At 42.0% G+C, this 25,218-nt stretch overlaps 1 long non-coding RNA gene across 3 annotated transcripts; it reads right to left on the bottom strand.

Moving 5' to 3' along the window:
• Window positions 1-884: 884 nt before the first annotated feature.
• Window positions 885-24,598, bottom strand: LOC124555312. 3 transcript variants are annotated; one of them, XR_006968539.1, is made up of 5 exons: window positions 24,236-24,598; window positions 24,043-24,165; window positions 9,495-9,654; window positions 2,131-2,186; window positions 885-1,223 (listed from the first exon to the last, which is right to left on the bottom strand). It is a non-coding gene; the product is annotated as an uncharacterized LOC124555312 (long non-coding RNA). The 3 variants fall into 3 exon arrangements; XR_006968537.1 differs by lacking the exon at window positions 2,131-2,186; XR_006968538.1 differs by lacking the exons at window positions 2,131-2,186; window positions 9,495-9,654.
• Window positions 24,599-25,218: the final 620 nt, after the last annotated feature.

The following is a 25,218-nucleotide window of genomic DNA, read 5'->3' as shown; positions in this document are numbered from 1 at the left end:
CTGATGATGTTTTGCCAATTTTATTAATAGATAATAAGACAATATTCATGAAAAACATTGAGGCACTGGTTATACAAACCAACATGACTTAGAAATGGTGATAATAGTTTAGATTTTAGTGATAATCCAAAAAAGTGTAATGGAAGAACACAATTATTTTTAATATTTCTATGTGGTAATTAACGAATTAAACACTCCTTCATGGGCCACTAGATGTTTTTATTGGTTTTTCCTCCATCTTAACCTAAAATAAACACGTTGCTATAATTGCTCAGTTAGAGTGTAAACTTTTTCATGTTTCTTGTCATGGGTGGAAACTATATTCATACCTGTAGTTATTTTTGTATATCAGCTACATACTTACCTTTCTTTAAACACTGGAGCTTAGGCAAGAGATAAGGTCCTGTTCTTGAAGCTTAATAATGAAAACAACGATGGCTGCAACTTAAACTGAAACTGCTGCCAATATAAAATGCAAACTTATTGTCCTCCATCCTCATCCAAAGAAGTGGCAACTTTGTTTATCTACATACTTAAGCAATTTTGCAACTGATAATCTTTCCAGGAAAGTAAAATTTAATTTTTGAAGATTCAGAAAACTGATATACACTAAATTAAAATAATCAATGCATAGCTACTTGTGATGGCTCGTTATTCTTCATCCAAATCTTTTTTTATATATTCCACTGCTTCTCTTCACGTTTTATCTCCTAGTTAATTTTAATGCTTCCTGCAGTACCACTACCACCTCTTAATCTCACTGATTAGACTCCATCTGTTTTCTTCTATCGCTTGTGCCTTACTCACTTAAAAAGAAATTACAGTATACTAAGAAAGGAACAGAAGGATCTGTAACAATTATGGAAGTAAATACCAACACAAAGTATTTTTGTTCTTCATTATATTGCAACACACAATTATCATCACAAAAATTTCCACTACATTTAATCAAACATTGCTTATTAGGCACTATGACTTTTGTTTTCTGTAAAATAAATGTGGCTCAGCTGAATCTTGCCACTACTGTAGCCTTTTAGGAACACGCTTACTCCATTTCAGCAGATTCAGTCAAACATTTCAGCCTTTTATTTCCAGTTTTAAAAAACCAGCAACAAATGTCCTGTGAAAACTGGTCACAAACACATTTTCAAAAGCTTTAACACATTTCTCTTGCCCCATTAGTTCACATTTTTGATCAGATGGTTCAGCAGCTGCATTGTGGGCTGGGGGGGAAAAAAAAAAAAACAACTATTAAAGTGGAAAACCACAAAAAAAAGTCTGCTGGTACATGAAATTATAATTACATTTAGTAACAGAAGTATTTTTAGTAGTCAATTTTTGATGATGTGAGAGTGTGAAGGATAAATGAAAGACAAAATAATTTGAAACAGCTCCTCACAGAAAATTACTGGAAGGAATCAAGGCAAAAATCATGACTAAAGAAAGTGCAAAGTTTGGAAATATCATTGCACTTACAATGAAACACTTACAAACTATATCAAGAAGTAAACATAGCAAGAAATTTAAACTAGATGACTGAACAAAAAAAGGTTTGACATTTTCTTTTACAGATACATACCTACATCAAACTAATCAGCACTCTGTTATGATAACCAATTACACTACAATATCATATGGCCTAAGATACGGAAGCTGTATAATTATATAATGGACAGTTAAGCCCAGTTGCAGAATATTACTACCTACACATCATTCAGACTAACATTCTGGTGGGAAGGGTTGAAAGGGATGAGTGGTGTGGGGGGAGGGGGGGGGGGGAAGGGAGACAGGCAGAGAGAAGCAGAGAGGGGAATGGGGAGGGGGGGGGGGTGAGAGAGAGAGAGAGAGAGAGAGAGAGAGAGAGAGAGAGAGAGAGAGAGAGAGAGAGACATTCATGTACAGATGGGAAAGAATCAGAACAAAATAAGGAAGCCACAATGGCAAAATTACAGAAACACCATTACGTCAATAGGCATGGTATGGAAATAACTGCCACTTTTCACCATTCATCCCCAAATAATAAAAATTAGAGGGCTTATTTTCTTTACAGTCACTATTTCCTATTTGATTAGTAGCACTAGTATGTTCATTGTCACTAGAAGCAAAAGAATTTTCATTTTCATCATGTACCTGTCCATCATCATCGCCTTCTGTTACTTCTAAATCACCTTCACTCTCTGATTGCTCTGAAACAAGGTCACAATCCAGAATTTTATTTAATCCTTCAATTTTGTTTAGTCAATTTCTTTAATGAATCCAGTTCTTTGACATTTGCATTGCCCCTTTCCCTTTTTTCCAAACTAACAGCAAAAGAGGGACATCACAAGCTACTACTTAGAAATCTACTTACAATATGCTGAAATAACACTTTGCCACAACAATGGACAATTTCATTTGAAGCCAACATTGCAGAAGAAGAAAATAGTTCAGAAGTAAATAAAACATACAAAAACAAGGAATACAAGTGTTGCATAGATAATCAACAGCAGTAAGCACACCCTACGGCCATATTTCTGATATATATTTGTTTTGGCAACCTACATTCATTTTAACAATGGCATTAAGATGGAAGTGATGTGGGAAGGTGTTTGCACCCCACTCAGTTATCAAAGTACTGAAACCAGTTTTGACTGACAATGAAAATACAATATTACAATGCCTGTGTTGTTCAGAGGTATGATGCAATGTTCCTTTGACAACCACAGCCATTATAAAATAAATGAATGGAATGATGAAAATGAAAATTTATGCCAGACTAGGATGCTAATCAGGATTTTCCACTTATCATGTGTGGTCACATTAGCATTAGGCTATCTGAGCCCATTTCATGGACAGACCCGAACTTCCACATGTTGTCAACCAAGTGTCTACGACTTGTACTTACACACAACTGGCCATTAAAATTGCTACACCAAGAAGAAATGCAGATGATAAACGGATATTCATTGGACAAATATATTATACTAGAACTGACATGTGATTACATTTTCACGCAATTTGGGTGCATAGATCCTGAGAAATCAGTACCCAGAACAACCACCTCTGGCCGTAATAACGGCCTTGATACGCCTGGGCATTGAGTCAAACAGAGCCCGGATGGCACGTACAGGTACAGCTGCCCATGCAGCTTCAACACGATACCACAGTTCATCAAGAGTAGTGACTGGCGTATTGTGACGAGCCAGTTGCTCGGCGACCATTGACCAGACGTTTTCAGTTGGTGAGAGATCTGGAGAATGTGCTGGCCAGGCCAGCAGTCTAACATTTTCTGTATCCAGAAAGGCCCGTACAGGACCTGCAACATGCGGTCGTGCATTATCCTCCTGAAATGTAGGGTTTCGCAGGGATCGAATGAAGGGTAGAGCCACGGGTCGTAACACATCTGAAATGTAACGTCCACTGTTCAAAGTGCCGTCAATGCGAACAAGAGGTGACCGAGACATGTAACCAATGGCACCCCATACCATCATGCCGGGTGATACACCAGTATGGAGATGACGAATACACGCTTCCAATGTGTGTTCACCGCTATGTCGCCAAACACAGATGTGACCATCATGATGCTGTAAACAGAACCTGGATTCGTCTGAAAAAATTACGTTTTGCCATTCTTGCACCTCGGTTTGTTGTTGAGTACACCATCACAGGCGATCCTGTCTGTGATGCAGCGTCCAGGGTAACCGCAGCCATGGTCTCCGAGCTGATAGTCCATGCTGCTGCAAACGTCATCGAACTGTTAGTGCATATGGTTGTTGTCTTGCAAACGTCCCCATCTGTTGACTCAGGGATCGAGACATGGCTGCACGATCCGTTACAGCCATGCGGATAAGATGCCTGTCATCTCGAATGCTAGTGATACGAGGCCGTTGGCATCCAGCACGGCGATCCGTATTACCCTCCTGAACCCACCGATTCCATATTCTGCTAACAGTCATTGGATCTTGACCAACGCGAGCAGCAATGTCGCGATACGATAAACCGCAATTGCGATAGGCTACGATCCGACCTTTATCAAAGTCGGAAACGTGATGGTACGCATTTCTCCTCCTTATACGAGGCATCACAACAACGTTTCACCAGGCAACGCTGGTCAACTGCTGTTTATGTATGGGAAATCGGTTGAAAACTTTCCTCATGTCAGCACCAATCTTGTGTGAATGCTCTGAAAAGCTAATCATTTGCATATCACAGCATCTTCTTCCTGTTGGTTAAATTTCGCGTCTGTAGTACTTCATCTTCGTGGTGTAGCAATTTTAATGGCCAGTTGTGTACATCCATTATGTATATTCCCATACAGGAGAGACATTTTAATTTAACGTCATGTAACCAGTTTCGGCAGATAAATACAATAATGACCAAAGGAATATTGGATTGTACTTCTGAACAGCACAGACACTGCAATACCGTATTAATCTGCTGACACTGGGCAAGCAACTTTCCACTAAAATGTTTCCCCTGTACGTGAATATACAGAACGGATGTACGAGTGCGGGTTGTTGACACATAGTAGACAACGTATACGGGTGGTTGACACACAGTAAACAACATATAGAAGTTCGAGCCTGGCTGTGAACGTGCTCGGAGAGCCTACTGGTAAGGTGACTACTTGTGGTAAGCGGAAACCCAGGTTTGAGTCCCAGTCTGGCACAAATTGTCATCGTTGGCATTCCATTATATAGTTGATGGTTGTCCATATTCTCAACTACAAATACATGTCAGGCACTGAAAATGTTTGTGATGTGTGGCGTACATAAGTGAAGCAACACAGAGCTCACTAGGGAAGGAAATTAAGAAACCGTGTAAGAAAGAAACAAGGCAAAATCTGTCATCCGCAAAAACAGATGAAAAGACTTTATACAGAAAAAATGTTACCATATAGGGGTACTTAAGATAAAAAAACTAGTAGTGAAAATAACATTTGATAACAGCAATACATTACATTACAGAACTACATAAATACATCAACGAGATAGTGAAGAAGAACAAGACAGCAGGAATACTAGCTATAGAGTTGTAAATTCTTTAGCAAAGACAATGAAAAGTGGTGTGTGTGTGTGTGTGTGTGTGTGTGTGTGTGTGTGTGTGTGTGTGTGTGTGTTCTTTCCAGTGCCTGCCCACTGCTGCTGCAGGTGCACCCCTTGTGTCTTTGCTGCCATTTAAATCATCGGTTCAGGAAATAAGGGGCAATATTAAACCTGAGGGGCTGGTGTGACTGAACTCTTAAAGAACTTTAAGCATTTCATGATTTTTGAGTCAGTCCTTTTGCTAAAAATAAATGTAAACATAAACAGGTATCCACATTTGAATTACAGTTCTCTACAGCAAGATATTTGACAATGAAACTACAAGGAAGAGATTTGACTCCTTTGACCAGCTGCAGTTCATTTCTCTCTTTTAGATCCCTGCAAGTATATACGGCCATCCTTCCTGTTCCTGCATTTGACAAGCTGACAAATTCCCAAAAGTAAATTTGACATTTTCTTATTAAGGAGTACTTTGTAAATGGGTAACCTACAACACAGGGTGTTTGCAAAAATTATATAAATGTAGATACAGCTCTACCTATGAATGTGATCTACCAACTGCAAGATTATCATGTACAACAGCTTATGTAGAAAGCTCATCATTATTTTGAATAGGATGGTAAAGTAAGATCACAAAGCAAAATGAAATGAGTAAATGGGGCATTACAAAGTGAAGCACAGAATAACTGGTGGGTGCTGTAAGTTGTAAGAGTTTACTTAGTATAAAGGAAACCTTTGATGTTGTATGGATTGTTTTTATGGTAATTTTGTAATAATTTTTATAATCTCCATTTCATCATCAAAGAACAGTATACACATTACAAAGTTCCATACGCATTTTAGTTGGGCAAATGATAATAATGAACAGCAGAATGACTGTGCCAATGAGTTTTTATAATTCTCGGAACAACCCAACCCAAAAATCTCCATCCATGTTAAACAACTGAAAAATGCTTGAAAAACAAGTTATGAAACGTGTGTTCACATCACAGTTTATTCACTGAATATGAGAGTGCTAATCTAAATTCAGTGTTAAGTCTTCTGAGCTATGAAATTCTATACATTGTGGAAATCTCCACGAAGACTTGTTATACTGGCCACCAGACTCCTTTAAATTGCAAAACTGTATTCCAGAGAAAATCTACAGTAGAATTTACTGCATTCCAGACAAAAGAGGCAGCCATTAGAATTACATATGGCAGTGAAATGATGCATTTGTGCAAATTTGACTTCACAACATTCACTGTAGGCCTTAATACCCTAACCATGTGTTTACTTGAACATACTGTTGTTGTTTAAAGGAAATCTAATTTATGAAGGTATATCCAAGAAAAGGAACCCAACTAAACAGCACCTTTTATTTGAGGTACATGAACAGTGAGCTTTATCCAAAGGAAACACTTCCCACAAAGTAACATTTCCAAACATTATGACAGTGCAAAATTTCTTAATGAGCTAATGTCCCCTCCAAGCCATATTTACTTTTATTACTTATTTTATGGGAAAGTCAACATTATAAATTCGTTATTGATAGTAGACACACACAGGTGCTCCATTTAATGTTGTAACCAAAAATATTAAAAAGTAGTTGACTCATGATCGTCAAGGCTAAACTTTACAAAGGATTGCACATAAGCAGCCTTTTTCATGGTACAGAGTAGGTGTTGACTATGTGCCTCTGTATCAAATTGAAGCCAGCCAATGGGTGGATACTACTTGGTAGACAGTGAGAAGATTTTAAGTTTATATGTATACATGCCATTCACATAAGAATGAATTGTATTTATGATACTGCAGTGCCTGTGCTATTCTGAATCATGACGCAATTTTCCTTTGGACAGGCATGCATGCCCAAAGGAACAGGCACTGCAGTGACTACAGCCATACATTAAATGTATTTGCAGTTGTGAATATGGATAACTATCAGCTGTATAATGAAATGATGACAATGAAAATTTGTGCCACACTAGGACTCGAACGCGGATTTCCCACTCATTGTGAGTGGTCGCCTTACCATTTGGCTATCCAAATATGAACCAAACTTCTGTACGTCGTCAACCATGTGTCTGCAACCTGTACTCTTACATTAATCAGGTATATTCCCATATTGGGACAGTGTACTTGAAAGTCGCTTCTCCGGTGTCAGTGGATAGTGCTTGTGTCATTCTGAATTACAATGCAAAGGTTTTTTGGGCATACACGCATGGTTTGGGAGATGTTGGGAAGCAGAAACAGACCTGTGGTAGACACGCATGGTCCTTTATTTAATCATTCAACCTGACTCCTCCACAAATGCAAACAAGCATTTAATACCCCCCCAACTAGCACAGTCACTGCAGTGCATTTCCTTCTTCACGTAATATTCCATGCTGAGTGGTAGGTGTAGTTACGGCCTGTTGTGCAGAGGCAAGCTGCTTGCTCAGTCAAGCATCGACCCCCATGCACTGACTCAGTGACAGATGCACATGCTGCAAGAGGCTTCATATGGCTATGGTGAAGAACGTGGCCACCAGCAATGTCTTCAGTCTTTACAGCAGATCATGGCATCCCAGTGGCATGGCAATGGCATTGGCTGGAGTTGACACATGGATTGACAACTGGAGAGCAGGGGCGGGCAGCTGGCGGAGTGTCACCTGGTCGGCCAGGTTGGGCCAACAGATGGTGGTCATTGGTTCACGAACTGGTGACTGCAGAGTTGTGGTGATGGCTCTGATTGGCAGAGACTGGGTGTCCTGCTGTGGTTTTATTACTGTTCTGGGCTCCAATTTCTGCACCAAGTTCTCATACAGTTTTATTCCATTAAATCATAAACAATTGTTTTGGAAAATAGTCCTCAGTTTTGTTTGTTGGAATTTCAACAAAATGGGATTCATCATACCTGAATGGCACCTATCTCTCCTCAAACAGTGGAGCCCAACATTTCATTTGAACTTTTAAGGTTCAGATATCCAAATTTGGTGCTTCTTGCTCAAGGGAAATAGCTCACTTCTTAGCCCCTATCACAGCCTATCACCCTTGACAGCCTGCTACAGACGCCAACTTCATAACAAAGTTCTGCTCTAAGGACAAAGTTTTCTATTGTGTCTTTAACGAGCCTCACAGCTATGAATCCTGCATCATCACTCCAGCATCAGCCAAGCTCATTACACCATTTATGGCAAGACAGGCACTCACCAACAGTACCAAAATCATCTACATTTCTGTGACTAAGCTGTAGATATTAATGTTTCAGAGATGCTACCTGTAACCCAGACTGTCATATTCCTGCCCCCAAGCAGTTCATGCTGGGGCTTGACGTTTGGATGCATGGGCTGTCTGATGACTCTGCTATGGAGGTCGGGCCCCTGCCTGCCTACAAAGCTGCTACTACTATGCAGGATCCATCTCTCTTCACAGTGATGTCAGACACAGACATCGGGCCTTCATCAGCCATAGAGCCTTCAGCATCCAAGGCAGCACCAAAGCTGCACCCACCTATACCTTTGGGTGGATGTCCCCCTCCAGCTTTTTCACAGATATTCCCGGGGGTTCGCAAGACAAATGTTAGAATGTGGGTGACTGACACCATCTGCCACAGCCAAATCCATCAGCAGCACCACAGCACAAACTTCAGCCCATCAGCACCTGCACTCATCGTGAGTGACGGTGCCCCACTCCTTTTCTTTGGCAATGAGGGAGTAGATGTGGTGTTGACAGTGTCTTTGTCAACCGCACATAGCGCATCACATGCAGCTCACATTGCCAGAAATAAGAGATTTTTAAAACACACACACGTGACCAGAGGACACCAAATTCTCAGCACCTCACTGCTGCAACTGTGATTGGACCACGCTTCTTTTTAAGCCATTGCAGTCAGAGATTACTCTGAGAGCATGCAGAGCTTATAGAAGACAGTGTACTGAGAGAAAGTGAACCTAGTACGACGCTACTGCTACTCTGACTGCTAGTGAATATTGTAACCCAATACTAGTGGGACAGAGAGAGTGCAGAGAGACTCAAGGGAACAAAATTTTGTTTGCTTAATACTGTATAAATTGTAAAAAATTACATTTTTAAAATCATTTTATAATGTTTGATGAGTTATAGTGTGTTCATCCACCTCATACAAATGGACACTACACTAACAATCTTTAGTGCACCAAGAATAAGTGGCTGTGAAAAATCTTGAGAACACATTGCATCATAAGAATGCAATCATCTTTCATGTTCCTAACACACATTAATTGAGGAATCTACTACTACCTCACAAGTATTGCTCCTGAAAAAACTGAGAAGACACGATTAGACTAATTATAGCATACACAGAGACATTTAAGCAATCATTCTTCCCACATTCCATACACAAACAGAATAGCAAGAAACACTAATACGTGCTATAAAGGGAAATACACTCTGCCATGCACTGCACATGACAAAGCAAAATTTAACACCAACTTAATCAAAATCCCCCCAGACACACGGACCACGGACCTTCCTTTTGCAGGGCAACTTGCATGCTTCAGCAATACAAATAGCCATACCACAGGTGCAACCAGAATGAAGGAGTGTGTCTTGAGAGGCCAGACAAACATGTGGTTCCTGAAGGGGGGCAGCAGCCCTTCCAGTAGTTGCATGATTGACTGATCTGGCCCTGTAACATAAACCAATTGGCATTGCTTTGCTGGTACTGCAAATGGCTGAAAGCAAAGGGAAACTACAGCTGTAATTTTTCCAGGGGGCATGCAGCTCTACTGCATGCTTAAATGATGGCATTTTCTCAGATAAAATATTCTGGAGGTAAAACAGTACCCCAATTCTGATCTCTGGGCAGTGACTACTCGGGAGGATATCATCATCGGGAGAAACACAATTGGTGTTCTATGGACCAGGACATGGCAGGTTAGATCCATTAATTGTGCTGGTATGTTAGAACATTTAAAAATGGAAATGGATAGACTTAGTTACATATAGTGAGAATTAGTGAAATTTGGTGATAGGAGGAACAGGTCCTCTGGTCAGGTGAATACAGGGTCATCAATACAAAATCAAATAAGGGTAATGCAGGAGTAGGCTTCAGAATGAGTAAGAAAATGGCAATAAAGGTAAGCTACTATGAACAGCATACTGTATGCATTACTGTAGCCAAGATAGGCACATAGCCAACACCCACAGCAGTAGTACATGCTTATATGTCAACTAGCTCCACTGATGATGAGATCAAAAAATGGATGATGAGACAAAAGAAATTATTCAGATATTTAAGGGAGATGTAAATTCAATAGTGGCAGGGGACTGGAATTTGAAGATAGGAATAGGAAGAGAACAAAAAACTGTAGGCGAGTATACACTAGGGGAGAGGAATGAAAGAGGAAGATGCTCAATAGAATTTGGCATAAAGCATAAGGTTGGTTGGTTGGTTTAAAAGTGGGGGGAAGGGACCAAACTGCTAGGTCATCAGTCCCTTGTTCCGAATAACACAATGCCGCAAGGGTGAGAATAAAACAAGCAAGACTGACAACACAAAACGGAGAGAAAGGAAAACCCACAAGAACAACGGAAGTGCAACAAACACTTAAATGGGAAAAAGGGGAGAAGAAAACCACAGAAACTCACGAAACATGTAGAAGAGATTAAAATGACAAAACAAATTACCATGGCTGGCTGATCATGAGAATAAAAATGAGAAGCCAGCCACTCTGCAACACATTAATACCTCCACTAGGGTAGAAGGGACAGAGGGACAAAGGACATGCGCTAAAATTTAGATCAAACGGTAAAACCCAACCCCACGAATAAAACGTAAAACTAAATGAGCCGATGAGGTGTTGTCAGATAAAATTAGCGGCAACGAGTCCGGTAGCCAAAGATTTCGTCGCAGGGCAGTCAAAGTGCGACAGTGCAGCAGAATATAGGCCACTGTCAACCGGGCGCCGTATCGACACTGAGGCGGGTCTTCACAGCACAGGAGGTAGCCGTGGGTCACCCAAGCATGGCCAATCCAGAGCCAGCGGAGAGCCACAGAGTCCCTGCGAGAGGCCCGCAAGGAGGATTGCCACACATTCATAGTCTCCTTAATGGCACGCAGTTTGTTGTGCATACTGAGACTATGCCATTCCGTCTCCCAAAGCCGAAAAACCTGGCAACGTAAAAACGAATGCAGGTCAGTTATTGGAATGCCGAACTCCATAAGCAGTTTCCATGTAGCCTGTTTGGCCAACCTGTCAGCAAGTTCATTGCCTGGGATTCCGACATGTCCCGGGCTCCACACAAACACCACTGAATGACTGGACCGTTCCAGGGCATAGATGGACTCCTGGATGATCGTTACCAAAGGATTACAAGGGTAGCACTGGTCAATAGCTTGTAGGCTGCTCAAGGAAATGGTACACAGAAGAAACGAATCCTCAGGGCATGAATGGATGTGCTCAAGAGCACGAGATATAGCCACCAGCTCACCAGTGAAAACACTGCAGCCATCGGGCAAGGAATTCTGTTCAATATGTCCTCCATGGACATATGCGATGCCGATGTGACCATCAGCCATCGGTGTAAACCAGTTCATGGCCTCGGTACATATCAAGAATTAAGACGACGTGACAGCGGATAGCCATGTGAAAGGTCCAGGCGAAGACGTGGCCTAAGTGTTCATCATGGAGGTGTACGTGACTGGACCTCGAGTAAGGTAGTAAAGGATAGGACACCAGTTCAGATAGAAGAGATCGGACGCGAACTGCAATTGCAAGCCCTGACCTGGGCCGCCGATGCAGGAGATGAACAGTGTGGGTGGGAAAAGGAGACAGTAATTCGGATGCCCAGGAGAACTACAAACATGTGCAACGTAACTGGGCAGCAACTGCGCACGCATGTCCTGCAATGGAGGGACTCCAACCTCTGCAAGGACACTGGTCACCGGACTCATCCTGAAAGCTTCTGTAACTAGTTGAATGCCTCAGTGGTGCACTGGATCGAGTAAACACAATGCTGAGGGCACCACCGAACCATAAACCAGACACCCACAGTCAAGACGGGATTGAACAAGGGCTCTGTATAGCTGCAGTAGTGTAGAACGATCTGCACCACAGTTGGTGTTGCTCAGGCAACGAAGGGCATTGAGGTGCTGGCAGCAATTCCGCTTAAGCTGATGAAGGTGAGGAAGCGTAGCCAATCAGGCACCGAAAACTAGTCCCAAAAATCAATACATCTCCAATACAGTGAGGGAATCATCAGTAAGGTAAAGTTCTGGTTCTGGATGAATAGTACGACGACGACAGAAGTGCATAACACACGACTTTGCGGCCGAAAACTAAAAGCCGTGGGCTAGAGCCCATGACTGCGCCCTGCGGATGGCTCCCTGTAGGCGCTGCTCAGCAACACTAGTACTGGTGGAGCAGTACGAAATGCAGAAGTCGTCTGCATACAGAGATGGTGAGACGGATGGCCCTACAGCTGCTGCTAGACCATTAATGGCCACTAAAAATAGAGATACACTCAATACAGAGTCCTGCGGGACCCCATTCTCCTGCATATGGGGAGGGGGGGAGGTGAACTATGGGAGGCACCAACTTGGACATGGAAAGTACGAAGCGACAGGAAATTCTGGATAAAAATTGGGAGTGGGCCTCAGATACCCCACTCGTATAATGTGGCAAGGATATGATGTTGCCAGGTCATGTCATACACTTTTCGTAAACCAAAAATGCGGCAACAAGGTGTTGGCATCGCGAAAAGGCTGTTCGGATGGCAGACTTGAGGGACACAAGATTATCAGTGGAAGAGCGACCCAGGCAAAAGCTGCCCTGTCACGGAGCCAGTAGGCCATGTGACTCCAGGACCCAGCCCAACCGCCGACACACCATACGTTCCAGCAGCTTACACAGAACGTTGGTGAGGCTGATGGCCTGATAGCTATCCACACCAAATGGGTTTTTGCCAGGTTTGAGCACTGGTATGAATGTGCTGTCCCACCAGTGCGATGGAAAGATGCCATCGCACCAGATCCGGTTGAAGATCACGAGGAGATATCACTTGTAGTCAGATGAGAGATCTTTAATCATCTGAATGTGGATATGATCGGGCCCAGGAGCTGTGTCAGGCCAATGTGCAAGGGCACTGAGGGGCTCCCACTCTGTAAATGGGGCGTTTAGGGTTCACTGTGGTGTGTAGTGAACGAGAGGACTTTCCTTTCCATCTGCCGTTTGATAGGGTGAAAGGCTGGGAGGTAATTCTCTGATGCAGAGGCGCAAGCATAGTGCTCAGCAATCGCATTTGCGTTGGTAGATAACACGCCATTTATGGTAACACCTGTTGGGGTCTGGTACCCAAAATCTCGTTTGACCTTTGCCCAGACTTGGGAAGGTGGCGTATGGCACCCAATGGTCGACACGTACCTCTCCCACCACTCCTGTTTCTGCATTTTGATAAGCTGATGAACGCGGAACGGAGCCATTTAAAGGCTATGAGGTGCTCCAGGGAAGTGTGCCGCTTATGCTGCTGCAGTGCTCGCTGACGCTCCTTAATTGCCTCAGCAACTTCCGGTGCCCACCAAGGGACTTTCTTTCACCAGGGGCACCCTAAAGAACAAGGGATCACATTTTCCGCCACAGAAACGATTGTTGTAGTTACCTGCTCAACCAACACATCAACGTTACCATGTGGGGGAGATTCAATGGTGACAGCAGAGGTGTAGGCTTCCTGGTCTGCCTTGTTTAAAGCCCATCTGGGCAGGCATCCGTGGGCCTGACGCCAGGGCAGTGACAGGAAGATGGGGATGTGGTCACTACCACCCAGGTCGTCATATGCTCTCCAGTGGATAGATGGGAGAAGAACAGGGCTGCAAACCAAGAGATCAATGGCCGAATATGTGCATGTGCCACACTGAAATGTGTGGTGGCCCCAGTATTTAAGAGGCAGAGTTCGAGTTGTGACAGTAAATTTTCGACATCTCTGCCTCTGCCAGTAAGAACTGTGCCACCCCACAAGGGGTTATGAGCATTAAAATCTCCCAAAAGTAGGAAAGTTTTAGGGAGTTGATTAATCAGTCCAGCCAATGCGTTCAGGGGTACTACACCATCTGGAGAAAGATATACATTGCAGCCAGTTATTGCCTGCGTCATCCTTATCCTGACAGCCACAGCTTCAAAAGGGCTTTGAAGGGGCACACGTTCGCTGCATACTGAGTTAAGGACATAGACGCAAACTCCATCTGACACTCTATTATAGTTGCTATGGTTCCTGTAATATCCCTTATAGCCACGGAGGGCAGGGGTCCACATTGCCGGGAACCAGGTTTCCTGGAGGGCAATGAAGAAAGCAGGTGTAGATCTTAATAGTTGCCATAGCTCAGCCAGGTGGTGGAAAAAACCGCCAAAATTCCACTGGAGGATGATGTTACCGTGAGGCTGGGAAGGCATGAAGCACGCAAGGAGGCAGGTTATATCTCAGGGTCACCTGCTGCTTCCAACTGAATATTTGCAGCCATTTCTATGGTGGATGAGGCATCAGTGAGAGCCAGGTCCACAGGGGACACTAAGATCTCCACTGCATCCTCAGATGCAGACTTGATAGGGAGTGGTGGTGTTGGGGCCACCAGAGAGTCCTGTTTCTTAGCAGACTTCTTCTTAGTTTGCTTCCTCTCTCACTTCTCTTTAGGTGGCTTACTGGGAAGATTTCTCTGAAGCAGCTTCAGGCATGGAGGAAGACCATGAAGCTCTTCATCCAGCAGCTTTTGGCTCCTTGAGCCATTGGCAAGTATCCGCCATGGTGTTAGTAGAGACCTTGGGAGAGAGGGCCCCAAGGGACCCCTTCCGCATGAGAGGAGCCAGAGGAGGCTGTTGCTTCTCCAGCAGGGGGAGGGGACGAATGTCCCCAGCGTTTGGGGTGACCTTGCTCCCAAAGTAGGTCCTTTGGGAGCAACAGAGGAAGATTTGCCCCCTATCACCAATGGGGCCCACTGTTCGTGGTACAGAGTGAGGAACCACTGGCACTTGGGATGGTGATGTACCTGCAGTGTATTTTGATGTCAACCAAATGGGGTGTAATCTTTCGAATTTACATTTAGCCTCTGTGTAAGTCAACCGATCCAGGGTTTTTTACTCCACGATTTTCCGCTCCTTTTGGACTGCTGGGCAGTCTGGCGAGCAGAGGCAGTGGTGCTCTCCACAGTTGATGCAAGTGGGACGTGGCGCACATGGAGTATCTGGATGCAGTGGATGTCCACAGTCTAGACATGTGGTGCTGGAAGTGCAGGGGGAAGACGTGCTCGAACTTCCAGCACTTAAAGCACCACATACGGGGAAGGACGTAAGGTTCAACATCACAGCAGTAAACCATCACCTTGACCTTTTCAGGCAATGAATAACCCTCAAAGGCCAAGATGAAGCCACTGGTAGAAACCCTGTTTTCTTTGGGTCCCCTATACATGCGCAGGATGAAATGAACACCCTGCAGTTATAAATTAGCGCAGAGCACGTAGTCGGACTGCAAGAGGAGGCCACAATGGAAAATAATCCCCTGGACAATGTTGAGGCTTTTATGAGGTGTGACGAAAACAGGAATATCACCTAGCTTGTCACAGGTGAGTAACGCTCGGGATTGGGCTGGGAATGCTGTCTGAATCAAGACCTCGCTGTTTCACATCTTGGACAGCGCTGTCACTTCTCCAAATTTATCCTCAAGGTGTTCAATGAAAAATGGAGGCTTTGTAGGTAGAAAAGAGTCCCCATTGGTTCTGCTAAAGACTAAAAACTGAGGCGAATATGGCTCTCTCCGCTCTGTAGCTCTACTTTTCTCCTGTGGTGTAGCAAGGGAGGGAAACGATTTAGGGTCACACCTGTCGGCATTGTATTCTATCTTGCCCTTCTTAGAGACTGCTGGTGCCATACAGTCACCAGCAAGAGATGACTTAGTCCGCTTCATTGAGGGTCATCCGCCCTGATGCCACTCACTCTGATCAGGGGCTCTCCCCACGGGCGCCATCCAGCCACAGCAAAGGCCAACTGGCACGATGGCTATTGCTGGGAGTCCTGATGCCCCAGGAAGACAGGCATCTACTCCTTCGCATGCGTGGGGAGTTTACATCTCAGGCATCAGCAGTGCGATCCCTGTGTTGTCAGGGGGCTACCACCAAATGGGTACATGACGGCCCCACCATAACGGACTGGCTGCCGTGCTGGATATTGGGTGCAGAGAAATCCAATATTGTCATGGGGGCAAATGAAGACAGGAGACAACAGAAGAAGATGACATACCCCAGAAAGTGTCCTCGCCCAAATAGTTGAACCGCAGGTGGAGAGGCAAAGCCATGAGAAGAGATTCAGAAGGTCAAATGTAAGGGTACTCGTGCACTATGTAAGGCATCCTTCCCCATATGGCCCCTACTTCTGTCGAATTTTGAAAGTGGTAGGTCAAACCATAGAATGGGACCTGAACTCACAGGACCGAAAAGTGAGAGACTCCTTTTAGTCGCCTCTTATGACAGGCAGGAATACTTTGGGCCTATTCTAAGCCCCAGACCCACAGGGGGACACAAAGCATAAATTAATCCTTGTGAACACTTGGCTTACGAATCACGAAAGAAGGTTGTATACATAGAAGAGACCTGCATACAGCGGAAAGTTATTTTATAATGGTAACACGGAGATTTAGGAACCAGATTTTAAATTTTAAGCTACTCTCAGGTGCAGATGTTAGCTCTGACCACAATGTATTGATCATGTTTGTAGATCAAGACAAAAGAAACTGGGAAAAGGTAGGAAATTAAGGAGACCTGGATAAGTTACAAGAACCGGAGGAAGTTGAGTGTTTCAGAGGAACTGTTACGCAATAGTTGACAAGAACAGAGAAAAGGAACACAGTAGAAGACGAATGGGTAGCTATAAGAGATGAAATAGTGAAGGGAGCAGGGGATCAAATAGATAAAAAGACAAAGCCTGGTAGAAACCCTTTGATAACACAAGATACACTGAATGTAACTGATGAAAGGAGAAAATATAAAATTTCAACAAAGGAACTAGGCAAAAGGGAATAGAAACATCTAAAAATGAGATTGAGAGGAAATGCAAAATGCCTAAACAGGAATTGCTATAGGACAAATGTAAGGATTTAGAAGCATACTTCATAAGTGGAAAAATAGATACCACCTACAGGAAAATTGAAGACTTTTGGAGAAAAGCGAAGCAGCTGTATGAATATCAAAAGCTCAGATGGAAAACCAGTACAAAGCAAAGAAGGGAAGACTGAAAGATGGAAATAGTGTATAGAGGGTGTATACAAAGGGGATGAACTTGAAGGGAATATAATAGAAGTGGAAGAGGATTTAGGTGAAGAGGAGATGGGAGACATTATACTGTTAGAAAAATCACTCAGAGCATTGAAAGACCAAAGTCAAAACAAGACCCCTTGAGCAGACAACATTCCATCAGAACTACTGATAGCCATTGAAGAGCCAGCCATGGCTAATCTCTTCCATCTGGTGCGTAAGATGTATGAGACAGGAGAAATAACCTCAGACTTCAATAAGAATATGAGAAATCCAATTTCAAAGAAAGCAGGTGCTGACAGGTGTGAATATTACCGAACTATCGGTTTAATAAATCATGGTTGCAAAATATGTACACCAATTCTTTACAGAAGAATGGAAAAACAGGTAGAGGCCAACCTCAGGAAAGATCAATTTGGATTCCGAAGAAATGTAGGAACGCATGAGGTAATAGTGACCCTATGACTTCTCTTAGGAGATAGGTTAAGAAAAGGCAAACCTATGTTCATAACACTTGTAGACTTGGAGAAAGCTTTTGACATTGCTGACTGGCATACTCTTTGAAATTCTTAAGATAGCAAAGGTAAAGTACAGGGAGCAAAAGGCTATTCACAACTTTTACAGAAACCAGAATAACCTATCCCCAGTGTTATTCAATCTGTCTACTGAGCAAGCAGTAAAGGAAACCAAAGACAATTTTGGAGTAGGGATTAAAGTTCAGGGAGAAGAAATAAAAGCTATAAGGTTTGCCAATGACGCAGTAATTGTGTCAGAAATAACAAAGGACTTGGATGAGCATTTAGATGGAATAAATGGTCCTCGAAGGGGGGGGGGGGGGGGGGGGGAGATATCAGATGAACATCTACAAAAGCAAAGCATGGATAATGCAATGTAGTAGTCAAATTACATCAGGTGATGCTGAGGTAATTAGAGTACGAAATGAGACACTGAAAGTAATAGAGCTTTGCTATTTGGGCAGCAAAATAACTGATGATGGCCACAGTACGAGTATAAAATCTAGATTGACAGTGGCACAAAAATCATTTTTGGAGAAGAAAAATTTGTTAACATCAAATATAGATTTGTGTGTTAGGAAGTCTTTCCTGAAAGTATGTGTGTGGAGTGTGGCCACATATGGAAGTGAAACATTAACAGTGAACAGCTTAGACAAGAAGAGAATAGAAGCTTTTGAAATGTGGTGCTACAGAAAATGCTGAAGATTAGATGGGTAGATGAGGTAACTAATGAGGAGACACTGAACAGAATTGTGGAGAAAAGAATTTTGTGGCACAATCTGAATACAAGGAGGGATTGGTTGATAGGACACATTCTGAGACATCAAGAGATCACAGATTTAGTATTAAAGGGAAGTGCGAGGGGTAAAAATTGTAGAGGGAGACTAAGAGATGAAGTAGTTATTCAGAGATGATGGGAGTTGCAGAGGATAGGGTATATGGACAGCTGCACCAACCAGTCCTCGGACTGAAGACCACAACAACAACAACCAAAATACTTGGTAAACATATGAATATAACACTTACAGATTTAAATAAGATGAACACAATAAGCCATACAAGACAGGGTCTCCATCAACAAAGAGGAGAAATAATATCAGATCTGTGTAATTATATTACAGAAAAATTATGTACAAAATCAGTAACACTACCGCATTGCAAAAAGTTGATTTATCATCGAAAAATGAAGTACAGGGACCCACTAAGTGCAGTTCGTCAAATGCCATGTGTATAGAAAAATGTGGAAAGTCAGATAAGTCACTCCGTCATAACTCACTTACATATTAAAAGACAATCTCTAAATGTAAGGCTGGTTAATCAGAATTAAGTGAACCATAAAGGGAACTGTTCTTTCACATATGCTGCAAGTGCTGTCTCTGACATTACTAGAAATCTAATAGCCCATTCAGATTGTTTGGAAGGTTGGTTATTGGTGATACTCATAAACTGGATGAATTAGAGGTGGCCTTGGAAACAATTTTGTGCCATTCAGCATTTCAGACTGGTGTGTAAACTATCCTATCATTAGCAACACTTCACAATACTGTCACAGACATTTTATTTCTTGCTCTTGGATTGTCAACATGAAATAACCATATACCTTTCTGTTCGCTGTTAGTTCTGTCAAAAAAAGTTACAGTATTATTATTAATATTAATTTACATCTCAGAAGTTAAGGGTTTGGTAGAAAATGACTGCACTAACTGCACCCAAAACTTATTTTTTCACACAATGCAGATCCTCGTCACCTAACTTATGTGGACTATCAATGCCAGCTTAAATCAATAAATCCATACATGCTTCATCAGAAATAAAGATCATTTCAGGATCAACTTCTCCATCAACATGCACAGACTACAATGATCAGTTGCATTACTGATGTCTAACAGTAACCAAACAGTAAGTTGATGCATTACTGTTACTTTGTAAGGTTTCGGTTCCAGTTTCCAAGGCTGCTCCTAACACTTCCATTTTTTCTCAGTTGAATGTAATATGCCGCCAGTCCCACTGTCTAAGCAACAGCCCATTGGAGCCATGCTGTGAGCTGAGCCATTATGCATGGGAGTTGCGAACGATATGAGAGCAATCTGAGCAGCTGTCTTAGGTTGTTTGCTGGTGATGCTGTCATTTATCGACTAATAAAGTCATCAGAAGATCAAAACAAACTGCAAAACGATTTACAAAAGATATCTGAATGGTGCGAAAAGTGGCAGTTGACCCTAAATAACGAAAAGTGTGAGGTCATCCACACGAGTGCTAAAAGGAACTCGTTAAACCCGGTTACACGATAAATCAGTCTAATCTAAAAGCTGTAAATTCAACTATATACCTAGGTATTACAATTACGAACAACTTAAATTGGAAGGAACACAGAAAATGTTGTGGGAAAGGCTAACCAAAGACTGCGTTTTATTGGCAGGACACTTAGAAAATGTAACAGACCTACTAAGGAGACTGCCTACACTACGCTTGTCCGTCCTCTTTTAGAATACTGCTGCGCGGTGTGGGGTCCTTATCAGATAGAACTGACGGAGGACATCGAAAAAGTTCAAAGAAAGGCAGCACATTTTGTATTATTGTGAAATATGGGAGAGTGTGTAACAGAAATGATACAGAATTTGGGCTTGACATCATTAAAAGAAAGGCATTTTTCTTTGCAATGGAATCTTCTCACGAAATACTCTATCACCAACTTTCTCCTCCTAATGTGAAAATATTTTGTTGACAGAGACCTACATAGAATGGAGGAACAATCACCACCATAAAATAAGGGAAATCAGAGCTCGTACCAAAAGATATAGGTGTCCATTCTTTCTGAGTGCTATACAAGATTGGAATAGTAGAGAACTGAGAAGGTGGTTCGATGAACCCTCTGCCAGGCACTTAAATGTTATTTGAAGAGTATCCATGTAGATGCAGATGCTTCCCACGGAATTCCAGAGACAGTGCACTGTCTCATATGAAACGCCCTGTATTATGTGGTGACAGTTGATTGCAGGTCAAGTGTAAAACAGGTTGGAAGTTCTATTTATGTCAAGGATAGTTCAAATTTAATGTATGAATCACTTGAAAGGAAAGTTCGCACAGAAGAACATTTTGAGGCTGCAGCTAGAGGGTGATCAAAAAGGTCAGTATAAATTTGAAAACTTAATAAACCACGGAATAATGTAGACAGAGAGGTAAAACTTGACACACATGCTTGGAATGACATGGGATTTTATTAGAACAAAAAAAAAAAAAAGTAAGTTCGCAAAATGTCCGACAGATGGTGCTGGACAGCAAAACTGCCACTGTGACGGGTGAGAGGTACGCCGATATGTTACAGAATCGCAACATCCCTAGCCTGGCTGATAAACACCTGCTGGAACATACGATGTTTATGCAGGGTGGCGCTCCACCCCATATTGCTAGATGCGTGAAAGATCTCTTGCGCGCGTCGTTTGGTGACAATCATGTGCTCAGCCGCCACTTTCGTCATGCTTGGCCTCCTAGGTCCCCAGACCTCAGTTCGTGCGATTATTGGCTTTGGGGTTACCGGAAGTCGCAAGTGTATCATGATCGACCGACATCTCTAGGGATGCTGAAAGACAACATCCGACGCCAATGCCTCACGACATGCTTTACAGTGCTGTTCACAACATTATTCCTCGACTATAGCTATTGTTGAGGAATGATGGTGGACATATTGCGCATTTCCTGTAAAGAACATCATCTTTGCTTTGTCTTACTTTGTTATGCTAATCATTGCTATTCTGATCAGATGAAGTGGCATCTGTCGAACATTTTTTGAACGTTTGTATTTTTTTGGTTCTAATAAAACCCCATGTCATTCCAAGCATGTGAGACAATTTGTACCTCTCTATCTACATTATTCCATGATTTATTCAGTTTTCAGATTTATACTGACTTTTTGATCACCCGGTATAATGCTTCAATATTAAGAAATAATAACATTATTGGTATATTGTCTCTCTCCTCCCCCACTGGGTCCTCTACAGGAACAGCAATTTTTGGATGGGGATGTTATTAACACTTTGATGCATATTACAAACTTGACAATATCACACCACAGCACAAAATGAGAGATTTTCAGTAAAGACTTAATTGTATCTATGTAACATGTAATGTTAAAAAGAAAGTCTCTTATCTTCCAAGTTACCCTAGATCTCTGGCTCACTACAGACCAACAGTCACAACCACCATAAAGATGAGAAACAAAATGGCAGTAGCACTATCTTCAATACACCTCCCATCTAAATCAGAACTATATAGGGTCCGTACTCAGCACAAGCTTATCTATCATCAATAACTAAACAACATATTGTTAGAGAACACAACCACACTACAGCTAAAGGATAAAACAGGAACATCACTGATGCCAATTATATAACATATGATGTCACACTCAAAAGAATACTCCAGTGGCTCACATTGTTCACTAGATCCGAATACCGTATAGACAAAAAGCTGAGTCATTTTTTGAAAGTAATAATCTGCTTAGCATACAGTTCAGAATAAGAGTTTTTACAGTCAATGAAGTTGAAAATATCATTACAAAGGTCGATGACTGCTCTCAAAATTAATCAATGACATGGGTAACACCTCTGGACCTCTGCAAAGCTTCTGACATGATCTTCCACACAGCATTATTGGAAAGCACCACTGTTCAGGGAGTAAGAGAAGGTGCACTTTACCCAACTGCACACATTGTCAGTAGTAAACTGACAGCAAATTACTCAATATGAAATTTACTTCAATGGACAAAGAGTACTCCAGAAGACTCAATCCTTTGACAATCCCTGTTTCTTTCTTACATAAATGAAGTCATTTACTTATGTACTATGGCACATAATACACTATTGTACACACAGAATACAACATTAATGGCACTTGATGCAAAACCTAGACAAGTTGTGATGCAACATGATAGCAGTACCAGTTAATTTGAAGCAAGTTAACAACATATACGAACAAAAACTGATGATATCAGATTTCAGTATGTTTCCAGCAATGATACTATAACAGCCAAACTTCTGCATTTTCACATTGACTAAACACTGCATTAGGATACTTGTTCAACAAACTGAGCACCAAACTGTCATGTGATCCACCTGCCCTTTAAGAAGCTGTGGGCAATATGGAAGTGTCTGATTCCGCCTGTCTGCTTTGACCCATGATGCTATCAAGGTAGCAGACACTCTTAGTCCCAGTGTATACAATATGGCAAACAAAGTCACTAAATACAGCCATAAAATATTCACTTCAGCAATAAAATGAAACTAATGGTGCAGAAAGTAGATGGTCTTGGGCAGGGACAAACTAAATATACCGTAAGAATGTCACCATTCTAAAACAATACTGAAAAATTAAAATAAAATCCATGACAATAACAAAAAACCACCAAAGTATCTTAAATCTTATATTTCATATGACCCCCCCCCCCTCCCCGCCCCCCCCCTCTCTCTCTCTCTCTCTCTCTAACGATTTTTTACATTCTTAACAGTTTGGGTCTATAGAGATATTAGCTTTATCTCTGTCAACAGAGTATCTAAAAGACGGCTCATTATTGGATTTGGATTGGATTGTTTGGGGGAAGAGACCAAACAGCGAGGTCATCGGTCTCATCGGATTAGGGAAGGGCGGGGAAGGAAGTCAGCCGTGCCCTTTCAAAGGAACCATCCCGGCATTTGCCTGGAGCGATTTAGGGAAATCACGGAAAACCTAAATCAGGATGGCCGGACACGGGATTGAACCGTCCTCCCGAATGCGAGTCCAGTGTGCCAACCACTGCGCCACCTCGCTCGGTGGCTCATTATTTACATAACTAAATTCGAAACGTTTTTAAACTGTAGCAGTACCATAGTATGTGACATAAGACAATTATGTGTCACACACGGGGGTGATACACGAAGAAGACACATGCACCTGTTGAAGTTATTTAATGGAATCTGGGTTCAGGTATCTTCTGACATTTAGGGGCAGCTACAGGTTTTTGTATGATAGTATGCGCATCATCTTTATTACTTGCAAAAATGTTCAGAGGTGAATAAAATTATTGCAATGTACTACACTGCACTTTGTCACTGAAATCCTTAATCTGTAAACAGTGCCTTCATCAATATTTGACTAGGTGTATAAGAGCGATATTTCACGTGTAATTCATTGAGATGTTTATGTATTACTTGTAATACTTAATTCAACGAACATATGCAGTACCTGAAACAAATAATTCATGCATATCAAATGCAAATCCAATTATGTAACTCACCTCCCATCTTTTAATCATGTAGATCGTTTCTCTCTTATGAAATCTCTGATAGCTTTCTTGCCGGCTTCATCTTCTTTCCGCATCACAATACGGCTTTCTTCCATATCTCCAAGCAATGAATGTCTGGAATAGGTAGTATAATTAACATCTCTTAATGCTATTAGTCGGTGACTGTCCCAAGAAATATGCTCACCGGTAATTAAATGCGGTTATAGCGAATAAAAGAAAACTCCCAAACAGAACTGGATACCTAAATTTAACATAGTTAGAATATTTCATCGTTGTAATATAGCTGTCGTATATTGTTGCAACACGTCCTCCTGACAGAACCTTCGTTCCTTCAGTGTGTTTTCTGCACCCCAACTCGACTGAACGCATAAAATATACTTCGTAAAGCAGCAAGTGTTCTTTTCTCTTAATGTCTCCGTTCGGAATTGCAGGGAATTCTCAACACAATCGCAAATTCAATATCAATTTACTGAACGGCTTTTATACGTATTGCACATAGAATGGTAAATCTAAAGCATCGCATAAATAAACACTTATGTGATAATTGTTAGTAACTTAGTACGATAGTTGGAATGAGAATCGATGAGTGGCCATCCTCGATTATGGCCCACAGAGAGGTCGATTCACATGACGGAACGGTTCGTCAAACCTGATTCCACAATTCATAATTGTATTGCGAATGGTGGCATTCACAAAGGCCATAAGCGGGCCGGAACAGAATGGAAAGTCAAAATCACGGTTTCTCGGGATTAAAGGCTTGACTATGACGTTGGTGAAGAAGAACGCTATCGTCAACTGCTAAAGTGTTCCATAGCGACTTGCGTATTTTTTCCATTGAGTGTTCTTCTACAAGTGGGGTCAGATATCTGAAATCGAAAAATTATTTAGGTTTTACAATAACAGAACAGACCTAATGGCCACGATGTATATACACTCTAAGAAAAAAAACAAAAGGAAAGAAAAATTGATATACCACGGAGAAATTATCCGAATGAGATGGAAATCGGTAGATGCAACTTACATGTACAGGCAGAAACATGATTACAATTTCAGACAAATTGAATGACTTATTCAAGAGAAAGAGCTTCACAAATTGAACAAGTCGGCAACTTATTAGTCCATCTCTGGTCCTTATGCAAGCAGGTCTTCGACTTGGCACTCAGTGAC

Source organism: Schistocerca americana, chromosome X, assembly GCF_021461395.2.
Source record: "Schistocerca americana isolate TAMUIC-IGC-003095 chromosome X, iqSchAmer2.1, whole genome shotgun sequence".
NCBI lineage: Eukaryota > Metazoa > Arthropoda > Insecta > Orthoptera > Acrididae > Schistocerca > Schistocerca americana.
This window is presented reverse-complemented; position numbering and strand designations above follow the sequence as displayed.